Source organism: Bactrocera tryoni, chromosome 4, assembly GCF_016617805.1.
Source record: "Bactrocera tryoni isolate S06 chromosome 4, CSIRO_BtryS06_freeze2, whole genome shotgun sequence".
In the NCBI taxonomy this organism is placed as follows: domain Eukaryota; kingdom Metazoa; phylum Arthropoda; class Insecta; order Diptera; family Tephritidae; genus Bactrocera; species Bactrocera tryoni.
In genome coordinates, this window is record NC_052502.1 from 733,253 (window position 1) to 747,615 (window position 14,363).

Genomic DNA, 14,363 nt, shown 5'->3' on the forward strand with positions numbered 1-14,363 from the left:
TGAGAAACATGCTTAGATAAAAAACGGAGCTAATTGAAATCCAATTAATGAAATGTTAGTCTACAATTGTTCTCTAGTAACACAAATTCCACCAATTAATTTGATAATATTTGAAAAACCTTAATGCCAATGTATTTTTGAATTTTCCCTTTAGAAACATCTTTAATGTAGCTTATATTAACCTCACAACCATAAACCACCAAAATTTTACGGAACAATTTCAACTTGAAACCACTCTTACGTCTTTACTTAGTCACATAATTATACTTAAAGCCATTTAGAAGCCTGCAGAGGCTCTCAACATGTGCGTTTAACCACGTAAGCAGCCGTAATTTTGCTAATTTTAGTACGTAGAGCAACCAACAACAACACGATGCCTACGGCTATAGTGTCAACATTCAAATAACATTACAAGTGCCTCAGTGTGCATAAGTGGCAAAAGCCACAACCGCAGAGCCGGCTTTAAAAGCGAAAGGGGGGAGAAAGAGAAAGCATAGGAAAAGTCTCGTAAAAGTAGTAGACTAAAACACAGCTGTGCATTTGCCATTACACGCACTCTTGAACCTCACAAATGAACATTTATGTAAAACTATGCTTATGCGTAAAACTTGAAAAAATACAAAAAAATATAGTTTAGCATAACTTACTCCCATATTTATGACAGAGTTGTGCAATATACTCGTAAATATATACACATATGCTTATGATATTCATAAATTTGTTGAGGTTTAGAGTAAAACTTTTATTTTTCAGTGACAACAGAATACGAACTCGTTAGTGAAATTTATTTTCTTTCAAGCCACCAAAAAAACAAAATTAACATTAATTATGCCTTATAAGCTCTATAAACGCGCTATAAATTAATGTGAATTGAAAAATAAAGTCCCACAATGGTTGCTCAGTAGAAAGAAGTGCACATGAAATAGAAAAGAACACTAACAACAGTATCCTTGCCGTTGGTTGAATGGCTATGGTACTCGTATAATATCTTTTACGTAACACATACATATGCTTCTAGCACACTTTAGATCCTGAATTATCCAGAGGCGTCGGCTCTGCTGATTATAAGCCATGTATGATGCCAAACAATGCTTTTAGACACACACGTAGTCATAGAGATGGCTAGCATCCATCTGTTTACCAAATGCGGCATGTGAGAGCTCACAAATTGCGAGCAAACGGGAGGGAAAAGAAGATTACGAAAAAGCATGCTGTAGATAGAAAAACTACATTGTAAATATTGTGTCAAGTTAATTCTCGACTATCTTTTTTCCATCAAACATATTGTATTTTTTCAGTCATGTTATGTGATCGCCGTGAAACTTTATCTCTTCGCGGCTATGCATAGTATTGGTCAGAGACAGAAGGACTTCTGAAATCACTATCGTTGTAATTCAAATTTATTATGCACATTCACATGGATTTATATTATTAACTTTTTTATGAAATCCAATCTAAAAGTCATTACATGAATGTGTGCGTGTAAATAAAATAAAATTTTCAGTCGAAATTGGTATTTGAAACACATGTCTTCTCTTTACCTGAGGCTCAAAGCAATATCATTGGGTCCTAGGTCTTGCTTTGACTTTTAAGTTCTTGAGGAGTTTATCTCATTTTAATTTTTCCTGGAGTTCTATTTTCCGTTTTCTATGAAAGTAAGTAAACTTTTACTAATTGCACTTTTATTAGTATTAACACTTAGTTTCATATAGGTTTATGGTATAATTAATTTAATGAATTTCATTTCTTTGCAGATGTGTCTGCTATTCTTCTTCATATCCAGGTGCCAGAAATAAACTTACTCTTTCACACCGGCCCCTCGCCTCAACTCAAGAATAGCCAGATGACTAAACCCAAATTACGCCCGACGCTTTTCGTTCGAAGATGTCAATCAAATTTCTGTTGTGGTATGTTGCTGACACGCAAGCACTTTAATTTGAGCTTTTGAGGTCTCGTGGTTATCTTCAATATGCCATGCGTTACCCTGGTGTCCAAGCGAACAGCTTGCTCGTCTGCCTACAAAGTGATAAGAAGTTAAGTGACATTAAAAGATATGTAATCACACGTATTTATCAAGTTGCTAATAAATTTAATCAGTGCTTTGTCTTTTAAAAATAATACCGATTAAGTTTATATAGTTTATTTAAGGCAACCATATTAGCTCTAACTTATATTTTTTGTATTTATTTACTGTATTTATTCCTTTTACAATTTATTTTTGGTATACTGGCCGGCGGTGGGAAAGGCCGTATGAGCAACATTTGCGTGCAATCTCTCTGGCCTGTTTGTGTATGTTGGTGTGCTGGCTAACCTTGCTCATGCCATTGCTGTATTCTCTATTTAAATATTTTAGTGGCAAATATTTACATTTTTGTCTGTTTGAGTTTTTTGTTAGTCTAACTCTGTGGTTTTAGTAGGAAACATTGTGTCTTGTTTACTTTCCGAAAGAGGAGTAAAAAAACAATGTATTTGTTGTTTTTCTCTCACCAGATATATAAATGTTTCCGCAAACTTTGCATAAATTCTGCAAATTACTGAATGTTGATAAAATAACGAGATGGGCTTAGAAGAAACAATATCAACAACAAAACAAAGCTGCGAGTGCTGTGAGTGATTATGTGTGAGAATATGTAATTGAAGCGAATGCATTAACGCGAGTTGCATGCAAAATAGCGTAACAAAATACGGTACCACGATCGTGTATATACAAACATTCATATATATGTATATATGAGTACATATATAAATGTTCGTATTGCATACACATTATATTGCTTATTTAAGTTATGCCGAGTCGCTGATGCCGGGAAAGGTCGAGTCGGCACAATGGCTCTAAGTAAAGTAAGCTAAGTATAGTTTAAGAATGAAATTACATTTTTAATAAAACACAAGTATTCTATCTAAATTTTTAGAACTTTCTATAGAGGTACAATTTGTTACCAAAAATAAACTTCCTTTATAGTTTTAATGAGAAAATAGTAAAAAAATGAGCACTTACTCATGCCAGCGTTGAAGTTGCACATATATTATTGAGCTTCAAAACAAATTTTTTGGCGCAGGAATTTTTAAAGTTTAAAAAGTCAACTTTCTGATTATGTGATGGTTATTTTTGAGAAATGAAAATTAGTTAGTGAGATTTTAGTTTGAATGGAAAAACGAAAATTCTTATGTTAAATGAATGAGAACCTAAAAACAAAATAGCGACCCCTTAAAGTTAAGCTACTGCGCCCGGCTTGTGGGAGGATTTTTTTTGTCAATCACTAACATTTGAGGGGGTAAGAGTTAAAAAAAAAAAATAATTTTTTTTTTGAAGCACCCCGATATGTCAAAGTGTTATTTGCATCCTAAAAAAGTATAAATCAGAAATGTTAACCTCTGTTTAACCTCCGCTATGGGAAAAGTACTGCAAGCTTACTTGCTTTAGAGACGGGACAACTGCAAACCCAGTTGTTTAAGTATGGTTGAAATAATCTTGGTTATTTGCAAAAAATATTATAGTGGGTATAGTCTTATGTAGAACCTCTCTGCGATTTTCATAAATTTAGTTCTTTCATATGTTTTTTTTTTTTAAATGAGAGGAAAATGAAGAATTATAAAAGTTTTCATTTAATTTCAGCTCCTGTATTCACTCAGTGGTTCTATTTTCGTTATATTCTCTCCATACATTAATATTTTCATTATATACTATACATTCTTACAAGTTTTCCAACGGTAATAGTTCTTTGTACTTGACTCTCTTTTTGTTGCTTTTGGTTTTCTTTGGGTCAAGATTACTACGCCCACGCAGTATAAGTTTTTTATTGCTGGGTTTACATATATGCTGCAAAGTTATTTCAAAGCGCGTCTACTGCCACCTTAATTTCGAAACATCTCGCCGTTCTACCACTTGGCCCTACCACCAGCGTTTGCTATGCTCTAGAAGTTTGATTGTTGTAAGTGCTGTATCATTGACATTGATCAGAAGTAATTTTATGGCGTTCTCATTTTCTGATTTCGACGTGAGCTGGCAGTACGGCTTCACTGTTTTTCAAAGCGTTCTTACTCTTTCAGCACTATTATCCTTGCCTTTCATTCATGTTTTAGTGCTGCTACAATATTTGAGGCTGTTAATTTGGATTTAATGTTATATTTATCATAATTTAGTGACAACCATAATCGTTGTCTCTTCATGTTCCGAATCTCAGTCTACTATTTTGTAGGATTTTTACGTCACGTAAGGCGCCGAGCTTCAAATTATTATCGAGTAAATTATTATTTTTTTTTCAAAATTCATATATTTCGGGCTGTGATTTGCTGCCTCTATGCAAATGAGAAATTGATATGTGATAGTTTCACTTAGAAAAACAAGTTCAATACATTTTTAAATTTCGCTTTCTTTGCATGAATTTCTTGTGATCGCCGCAGAATTTCTCATTGACGATGTAATTCTTCGTCTTTCGGTGCGTCTGTGTGCTGGTAAGTTTCAAAGACAGTTTGCTTCGTAAAGTATGTGCTTCTCGCTGAACTGATAACGCCTCATTGCATCTTTAAATTTCCAATAAGCCACAAGGAAAGATAAATTGTTGCCGTCCGAACAGTCTTCAATCGAATTCCAAACTCTGCAGTGAGATGTGCTGCCATCGAAAGGAAAAGTTGTAATTCTTCTGAAAGTTTTTCACCGTTATTTAAACATTATCTTTGGATGCTGCTCGGTTTAAATGTTCGGTGAGAGAGGGTGGTTACAGTAGCTACCCTTCTCATTTAAAAAAATAATATGAAAGTTCATACAGCATTAAAGTGTAAAATTATTGCAGCGTTTCGAATATAAAAAGGAGGCACGGTTTTCGCTGCGCACATTGTTGTAAAACAGTTTAAATGAGAATTCGGTTACACCTAGGTTGCTTAATCAAACGAAATTTTATTTTTTAAATGCTTCTCATAGGGGCACAGGTCCTACAGAAAATTTCGGCACCTAATACGCTTAAGTTTTAGTCAATCGCATTTTCTTTTTTCTTGGAATCTCTATTAAGTGTAATCCTGCCAGTGTTAGGCTGTACTATGGGACTCATTTAGTGTTGAATATTTCGCGGTCTCTCCAGCTCATCGAAAACTTAAGTTCTCACCAGAACTTCTAATGATCAAAAGGGGTTTGTTTTGCTCTCGGTAGGTTTTATACAACTAGAATTGATCAAAAATGTTAGGCGAAATAACTAGCGTAATCAGTTACTCAATATGCGAAATTGTATCGTTTCTAAAAACCAAAAACTGGGACTATAGTAATTCTCAACTCAAAGTTTGCCAAACAACATTTCCAATTTACTTCGCAAACCAACAAGGTCACTTCAGAGGGCTTTTTGTAACTGGGCGTATTTTACAGTCACCAAAGCACACATCACATTAATCAGCTGGTAGAAGCCAAATTGCATGGTCGGGCCAAAAAATTGCACTTATGATTTGGACTAATGCAATTTCTGCAAAATGCTCTTTGCTATTTCTGTTACAGTAACACATACAAACATACATAAATAAACACACACTTACATAAATATGGAGATTTTGCACTTTGTGGAATATATGAACGCCCCAGTGAGACTGGACCGCCCACAGTTTCGTTTTCCACCACAAAAAGTTTTCACGTGAAATATTACAATGGAATTGTTTGCGCTGGAAAGAATGCTGATGCCAAAACATAAATTAACAAATGTGGCAAGTAGCCACGCGAGAGGCAACCGCAACATATCGAAATTTCAACTTGAGCAACTTTGACTACACACCCATTTGTTTCACGGCTGCAGCGAACAGCCAAAATCAAATATTTATGGCAAGTTTACGCACTCCGGTGTTGGCGGCTTCACGTATTGCATAATCGTGTGGCGGCGCCAAGGCGTATTTCCAACTAAGCTTAGCTTACTAAAGTTGTATTCGCAAATTACCAACTTGCAGCCAATACTTGCAACAACGAAGACAACTTTTTAGCTCTACTCTCCACCATTTCAAGCCATTTGAATGCGATTGGCTGGCGAATATTCGCCATAATTCGCGTTCTGTTCCCGAGTGTCGCAGTGAAGGGTTTTAGTGACTGAGTAAATCTCGATTTCGTAAAGTGAACTGTCTTTGAGTGGGCTTTTCTGCTGAAGAACATATGTAAATATGTGGCCACATGACCCTTTGTCATCACTAAGCAACTCTTAGCAGTACAGCCATTCCCGCCTTCCCTTTGCGCTTAAAAACTTTTGAGTTTCTGTAGTAAAGAACTTATTTGGATTGATTCAAACTCACACATAAGGGAAAATAGGCGGAGGCTTAAGTTTGGACGATTGTCGTCGTTTTTATTTTCTAAGCGCCAAAAATTTGTTTTGAAAAAACTGTATTTACTTCTCGTAGTTGAAAAGCAAAATTGCACATTAAGGATATTTGAAGAATATTGAGGAGGAAAATTCACCTCAGTTTGAAGAAAATGATTTTCAAAGCGCACTATATTGTAAACTATATATTTATTGTTCAATTATATGAAATTAGGCTGATATAGAAAAGTTAACTCAATAGTAAATATGATATAATGAAGATAAAAACTTTCATTTTCACTTTGCATTTTCCTCTTCGAATTGACATGAATCTTATGTCATCGTTCATAATGACGACACAGTTATAATGGCAGTTGCAATAGCAACCATTATTACTGGACAAAAGTAGAAACCGCTTCAATTACAGCAAAAAAAGCCACAAAACGACAAGTTAAATTGATGACTGCCGAGATCAATTTAAAAAGCCGTTAAATTAATTAATCGCTTTGTTTTCTTTTGCCACATTCGCTACCGAGACTCTGTCGAAAGATTTTCACTTTTTGCTTGATTGTTTTTATTATTCTAAATTAAAGGCTATCAAATTAATTTGGGGTAATTAAATGAATAGTTACTTCTAAATTGTGTGAAAGCTCACCTCAAAGCCATCATATGTTCAAGAACCGAATTGAACATCACAGCGCTCACCGCCGACATTTCGAACCAATTTCACACTATCGATAGGAGTTCCTGCAATATTTGTGCTGCACGAATTTCGTTTTGGATATACACTACTGTGATCGAATTGAAAGGTGAATTTTGTCCATTTCATCTCCTTCAAAGTAATCTTGGAAAAATCCTCAGAGTTTTCTTCGATTCAGCTTTTATATTCTCTACTGAGTCAAAACGGTGTTCTCGGAGTGGTCATGTGAATTTGCTGAATAGCCAAAAGTTACACGAAGGTAAATCAGGGGAATGCGGTGGTTGCGGCACGATAGTAGTTGAAAATGTGGCGAAGTGATCACGAATAACCAATGCAGTATGAGATGGTGCGTTATCACACTTCTTTTTTCAATAAATTCAGACATAGTAAAAATCGAAGAATTCACTTTTAGTGCCTCACAAAACGACGCGTATCTCAAATACTAATGAATATTTTGACGTGAATTATATATACATATATGTATGTAAGTATGACAACCGCCCACATATTATCATTGTGAATATTGCTGGAGTCGCGACATTTTCAAGTATTTCTAAGAGAGCGCCACGTAAACGGGCAACGGAGATTTTCTATTTATTAGTTCGAGCATATACAAATAGTTTGGAAATAATTAAGGAGGTGTTTCCTGCGTAATTCAATTTTTTCAGGCAGATATCCATTTTGATAATGTCTACTAAATATCAAATTTTAACCTGTTTTCTTGGCTTAGTATTTCATTTTAAAATGATATAGATATATGTAATACAATAATAAAATTTATATAAATTTATTTTACTGTGTACTCTTCCATTCTTTGTTTTTCTTATTGGTGTAGTTGGAAAACGCCTGGAACTTGTATGACAAGTTTTTCAACACTTTTTCATTTGTGCTTCACTGTCGACTTGCTCATTACTTTTGCTATGCAACTCTGCTCATTAAGAACGTTCTGCTCTATATATAAAGCCGAGAAATGACAAAAAAACAAGGGACGTAATTTTTTTGGAAAAGTGGGCGTGGCCCCGCCCCCTACTAAGTTTTTTGTACATATCTCGGAAAATACTATAGCTATGTCAGCCAAACTCTATAGAGTCGTTTTCTTCAGGAATTTCCGTATACAGTTCAAAAATGGAAGAAATCGTATAATATAACCACGCCTACTTCCCATACAAAGGTTATTTTGAAAATCACTAAACCGACTAACAAAAAACGTCAGAAACACTAAATTTTACGGAGGAAATGGCAGAAGGAAGCTGCACCGAGGCTTTTTTTAAAAATTGAAAATGTGCGTGGCGTCGCCCACTTATGGACCAAAAACCATATCTCAGGAACTACTAATCTAATTATTTTACAGCAAAATAAAAAAATATGTAAATGACGGATAATGAAATCTCGATTATCACTTTATCATGCGAGAGTATAAAATGTTCGGTGACACCCGAACTTAGCCCTTCCTTACTTGTTTAAACATAGCCTCATCCTCAACGTGTCTGCAGCAGAAAATTGCTTCCGTAAACCAAATTTAACGCAAATTCTTTGCTCAACAAATTTCGACATCGCAAAAAACGAAAAACTCACTTTTAGCAGCTCACAAAATGACACGTATCTCAAACACTAATGAATATTTTTACATGAAATTTGACATAAATGTGACTGACAGTACTACAACCTAAATAATTCTCCAAATCCTTCGACGCGCGCAGTTTAAATTCAAATGTCACCTTTTTTTTTTGGGCACATATATACGTATATATGTATATATATACATACGTTCGCACTCATATCGCTTCCCATGTGCCTTTCGAACATTTACAAAACTAATACTTATGTGTTGCTTCTAATTTCGAAATTAAAGTCGTTTTCAATGAAATAGCATTTTTGTATTGTAGATTATGTCGCATGTGGGGCGACGCATATAACGGTGAACAACCTTTTCATCTTTTCTTTATTTCTATACATACATATATAGTACTTTACGTACTTTATTTTCTTCAAATTACAATTATTTTAATTTCATATTTTAACTATTTTCATTTTACGTCCTCCGACTTTATTTGTCTTATTACGACGTTTTTTTAGCACTGAAACAAAAATTCATTTCTCAAATTTGTGAGAAAATTTTTTGCTTTTGCATCTATTTTATATTCTTCACACAAGAGTATCAGCTTCTCACATATTATTCTTTTGATGAAAATATCCATTTTAAATTCATAAATTCTCCGACCTTGTTAATTTTTCAAAAGTTACTAGCCGAGGAACTACTTGCAAATAAAACAATAATATATCCATAATTGGTAATTGAACTGACGACGACGTGAAATTTGAATAATTGTAGATTATCCGAACGAAAGGTATATGAACGTGTTAGTGCTTAAATGTGTGCTAAATATGTTAGCGGATAAAAAAAATAAGAAAGGAGTATTGAGTTTAAAAGAACCCTTGCCATAAGCTTTAGTAATTGTACTTTGCAAAACTCAACACATTCGGAAGTTACACACATGACCCGTTGCTTCGTCTAACACCGCCATCAAAGTTACCATTTATGTTATTTTTGTTGATGCTGATGTTTCAGATTTCGTTGAATGTTGCAAGTCATGCAAGTTAAGTCAAAAAATCAACTAAGGAGCACGGGCGAAAGCAAGCGTGTCCCCTAACCAAAAAAAAAAAAAGATGAAGCGACATTACCGTGCAACTGCGCATATTTAAAAGGGATTCATTTGTGTGTTTTTTGTTGCCATTTTCTCTTCCTTTCGCTAATAAATTACATGAAAGTTGGCGCGGAGATTCTGTTCTTGGCATTCCACGGCCTGAGTTTTGCTTGCAGTAATTTATGTGTGCTGAATAAAAATCTCATTTGAATTGTGGTGGCTGACGCTGGAAATCAAATTAAATTCTTCTTTTTGCATTCCTCTTTCTGTTTTTGAACTTTCTGTTCATTGTTTTTTTGTCATTTCTCGGCTTTATATATAGAGCAGAACGTTCTTAATGAGCAGAGTTGCATAGCAAAAGTAATGAGCAAGTCGACAGTGAAGCACAAATGAAAAAGTGTTAAAAAACTTGTCATACAAATTCCAGGCGTTTTCCAACTACACCAATAAGAAAAACAAAGAATGGAAAAGTACACAGTAGAATACATTTATGTAAATTTTATAATTGTATTATATCTATATCATTTTAAAATGAAATACTAAGCCAAGAAAACAGGTTAAAATTTGATATTTAGTAGACATTATCAAAATGGATATCTGCCTGAAAAAATTGAATTACGCAGGAAACACCTCCTTAATTATTTCCAATATGCCCCTTCCTAATGCGATCTTTTGTGCTGATTTTCACTTTAATATCTTTATTTACGGCTTAGTTATGACACTTTATATGTTTTCGGTTTTCGCCATTTTGTGAGCGTGGCAGTGGGCCGTTTGCCCACCTTCGAACATAACCTTCTTATGGAGCCAAGGAATACGTGTACCAAGTTTCATCATGATATCTCAATTTTTACTCAAGTTACAGCTTGCACGGACAGACAGACATCCGGATTTCAACTCTACTCGTCACCCTGATCAGTTTGGTATATATAACCCTACATCTGACTCTTTTAGTTTCAGGACTTACAAACAACCGTTATGTGAACAAAACTATTAGCAACTTTGTTGCGAGAGTATAAAAAAATGTTTACAAGTGGTATAGTGAGTGAGACGAAGAGCGTCCAGGGCGACCATCAACTTCAACCGACGAAGCTCACGTTCAACAAATCAAAATTTGGTTTTAAAAAACCGTCGATTAACAATTAGAGACCTTGCTGATGAAGTTGGCATATCGAAAGGCTCAGCCAATACCATTTTGAAGGATGATTTGGGCCTCAAGCGCGTCAAATCTCGACTGGTACCGAAAACATTGAATTTTATGGAAAAAAGGCGTCGCGTTGAAGTGTGTGAAACGATGCTTTCCGACTACCAGGGTGTCATGAAACGCATTATAACTGGCGATGAGACTTGGACCTATGCTTACGACCCCGAAACAAGCGATCAGTCGAGCGAATATAGTGCCAAAAGAGAGCCGAGACCAAAAAAATCCCGCCAAAGTCGCTCAAAAGTCAAGGTCATGTTGACTGTTTTCTTCGATTGTCGCGGTGTTGTGCATTATGAATTCCTTTCAACCGGTCAAACAGTCAACAAGGAATATTATTTGAACGTTATGCGTCGTTTGCGTAACGCTGTCCGCCTAAAAAGACCGGAATGGTGGAAAGACAATTCTTGGTTTTTACACCACGATAATGCACCATCCCATACTGTCCTCGTAATTCGTGATCATTTCGCCAAAAACTCAACCCATATGGTTCCGTAACCACCGTATTCACCTGATCTGGCGCCTTGCGACTTCTGGCTGTTCACCAAGCTCAAAAGACCGCTCCGGGGACACCGTTTTTATACGATAGAGGAGATTCAAGCCGCAGCGAAGACGGAACTGAAGGCCGTCCCGGAAAGTGACTACAACCAGTGTTTCGAAGATTGGCAAATCCGTTGGCATAAGTGCATTGCATCGGGAGGGGATTACTTTGAAGGGGATGAAATTGATTTGGAAGAATAAATAAAGAATTTTCAAAATAAATACAATGTCACCTTATTTTTTGGGCACAGAATATATATATTTATATGATTAGGAAAGCTAGGTCATGCAGTTCGCAACCACAGCGAGTTATTGACAATTGATGGTTATCAACGGAAAAATGGAAGAAGGAGCACAATTAAAGCGTGCGTTTATGTGGATACAAAGCCTTGAACGTCTTAAATAAAATTTAAAATAATGCTAGAGCTTGCATGTGAAACTTTTTTGGTCCTCGGGAAGTGTTTAAGCAATTGTCACTTGGCTTGTCTATCGGTTTGCTGGGAATTGGCTAGTGGCTGAGCCGGTAAACCTAAATTTGTAGCGCCACGAAGTACTGAAATGGCATTTTCTTCTAATTATACTTGCGCCAGCGTCTCAACTCAAGTCAGAATTAAATGACTACCTAAATGACTTACGCCAGCTTTGTGTTTTATTATCCGACCTTTGCTTGCTACTGCACTGCTTTGGCGAAATTACTATTAGCAGTTTCGCCTTTCCGTTTCATTTCCGTTACAGTGCTCATAGAAGTTTGCATTTTCAAATGCCTAACATTAGTTAATATTGTTGTGCATTCTCCATATAGAGCGTGCTTTTTCTGCGTTATTTATTTTCATTTTTTAACATTTTCTTACTAAAAAATTTCTTTCATATTATTTTAATTAGCGCTTTTATTAGATAGCAGTCATGGCAGTGCCGACGTGAATACTCACTGAGTTGTTTGCGTTTCCAAGATAATTGCGAAGAAGCGCAAAAGGTGCAGAGATCATGCAAACTCTAGGCCTAGGCCACGTTCATGGCCGAAATTAGAAAGTTGGAACAATTGAAGGACTCGAGGTTAGTTAATCTTTTTTTTGTGAAATGATATTTGTCGTCTTTGCTGATGAAATAAATACAATAAATACGTTGCTTCATTCTATTATGCACTTTAACATTACCTCATAAAGCTGCAGAGCCCTCTTTGGTTTACAAGTATATAAATGTGGCAAATATTATTACCAATGTGCATATGGTTGCATAATTGAAAAGTGCGCAAATAGTAGTAATTTTCAAATTATAATATTTTTATACAATAAAACACATTATAATTAAATTCGAATTATAAAGTTTTTACATATACGAAAGCATGATGATATGTCTGGATACCACTTACATAAAATAATTGTATATGTTTTTAAGCTAATCGAAGGATAAGTAACGTCTTTTGGGCACTATACCCGCGTAATAACCTTTGTTTTCTCGTATGCTGATTTTAGTGTAACATACCTCAGGGCGTATTAAAAGGTAATTTCCACATTAAACTTCTGATTAATATATGGGAGAGTGTGGTAACACCTACTTACTTCCAAAAAAGAAGAGTGAAAGACAAACAAAACTCACCACATCGATGATTTGCATTAGCGCCAGCCTGAAGCTCAGCTGCAGTGGATCGGATTCATTGACGACGGGTCGCTCCAGTCTGTTGTAGTTGTCAAGCAGGGCGTGAAGAAGGCGTTTCTCATGCGGGCCAGCTGTGAAAACTGCAAATAGAGAAAGAAAGAGTAAGTCAAAATAAATTGTTAGAAAAATGCACGAAAAAAGCCGAAATAAAATCAGGTTTTTTTATTTGGTTTGGTGGAAGGTTGAAATAAGCCAAAACACAAAATATCTTCTATGTAAAAATGATAAAAGTTGTACTCCGTTTTACGGTGGTGTTTGTTTTGGTTCGGTTGTGTAAAGTATTTGTGTTGAGGGCCGCCCGCATTTATCAATTGTGGTGTGTCATTCTGAAGGGGAGAAGTTAAGCGCGTGCTGCTCATTTCCATAAAAGCAGTGTGCAGCTTGTAAAATAAATAGGAAGCGCCACTTCAACCTGTCATTGGTAACCTGGTTAACGTAAACGGAAGCTGAGGAGGGAATGGAAGAATGACGGCAACGATAAGCAGAATTATCAAAATGTGATGGCGGTGCGATCGACGACTTCTCGAATATTCCTGAGGGCACCACCTTGAGCCAAGGAGCAGTGTGAAGGAGAGGAAACGAGGGGCTGCGTTGACTTAACGCACATTTGCGATGACTTAGCGCACATTTGTTCGTGGTATTGATGTCTTATTTGCTTCAGTCGGTGTTTTTTGGGCGGCATTCTTTTGTCAGCGATTTGTTACACATTTGTAGCGTTTTTTACGGTACTTAGAGGAAGCGCACCGCAAACTACAGTGTAGATTGTACCAGGTTTGCATTGTCATTGCTATTCCTGAAGTAAAACGGTTATATAACGGGTGTTTTCTACTCATTGTTGGTAGATTATGTTTATGATTGCTTTTATCACTTTTGCTATCTTTTTTGCTTTCTGTTGTCAACTTCCTCTAACCAATTTCTCATATCCCTTGCTTCGTAAAAGTGTAGGTGTGTGCGGTAGTCGGTACGTCACATGCACCGTTGCCCGTTGTTATTGTGTTTCAAGTTGAATGTGTCCGCCCCAACTACACCGTCATTGGATTTACTTTGCCAATAAGGTTAGCCCGATAACGGTGCTCTTGAAACGGAAAATCACTAACAACACATTATTTGCAGAGGAATTTCTATTTGCTCACCTGTGATACTTTACTGGGCAACAAAGGACTGCAATGTGTTGGCAGGAGGATATCGATTTGGAAATTTGATTTGTTCAGAAAAGTTGTCGCAGAACATTATGTGTGTGTGCATGTGGAGGTCAGCAGTTGATATAAGCGACTAAGGGGATTGTTTCCTTTATTGTTTTTTAAAGTGAATGTGGGAAAATTAGGGCTTTACAATAAGGCTAGTCTAGACATTGATAATTT

At 36.0% G+C, this 14,363-nt stretch overlaps 1 long non-coding RNA gene across 1 annotated transcript in view; it reads right to left on the reverse strand.

Annotated features, from left to right (window-relative positions):
• Window positions 1–1,660: 1,660 nt before the first annotated feature.
• Window positions 1,661–14,363, reverse strand: part of LOC120774711 — a 29,014-nt gene continuing 16,311 nt past the window's right edge. Inside the window, exons 2-3 of the long non-coding RNA XR_005705259.1 lie at window positions 12,943–13,082; window positions 1,661–2,016 (exon numbers count right to left, since the gene is read on the reverse strand). This is a non-coding gene — a long non-coding RNA (uncharacterized LOC120774711). The remainder of the gene's footprint in view (window positions 2,017–12,942; window positions 13,083–14,363) is intronic.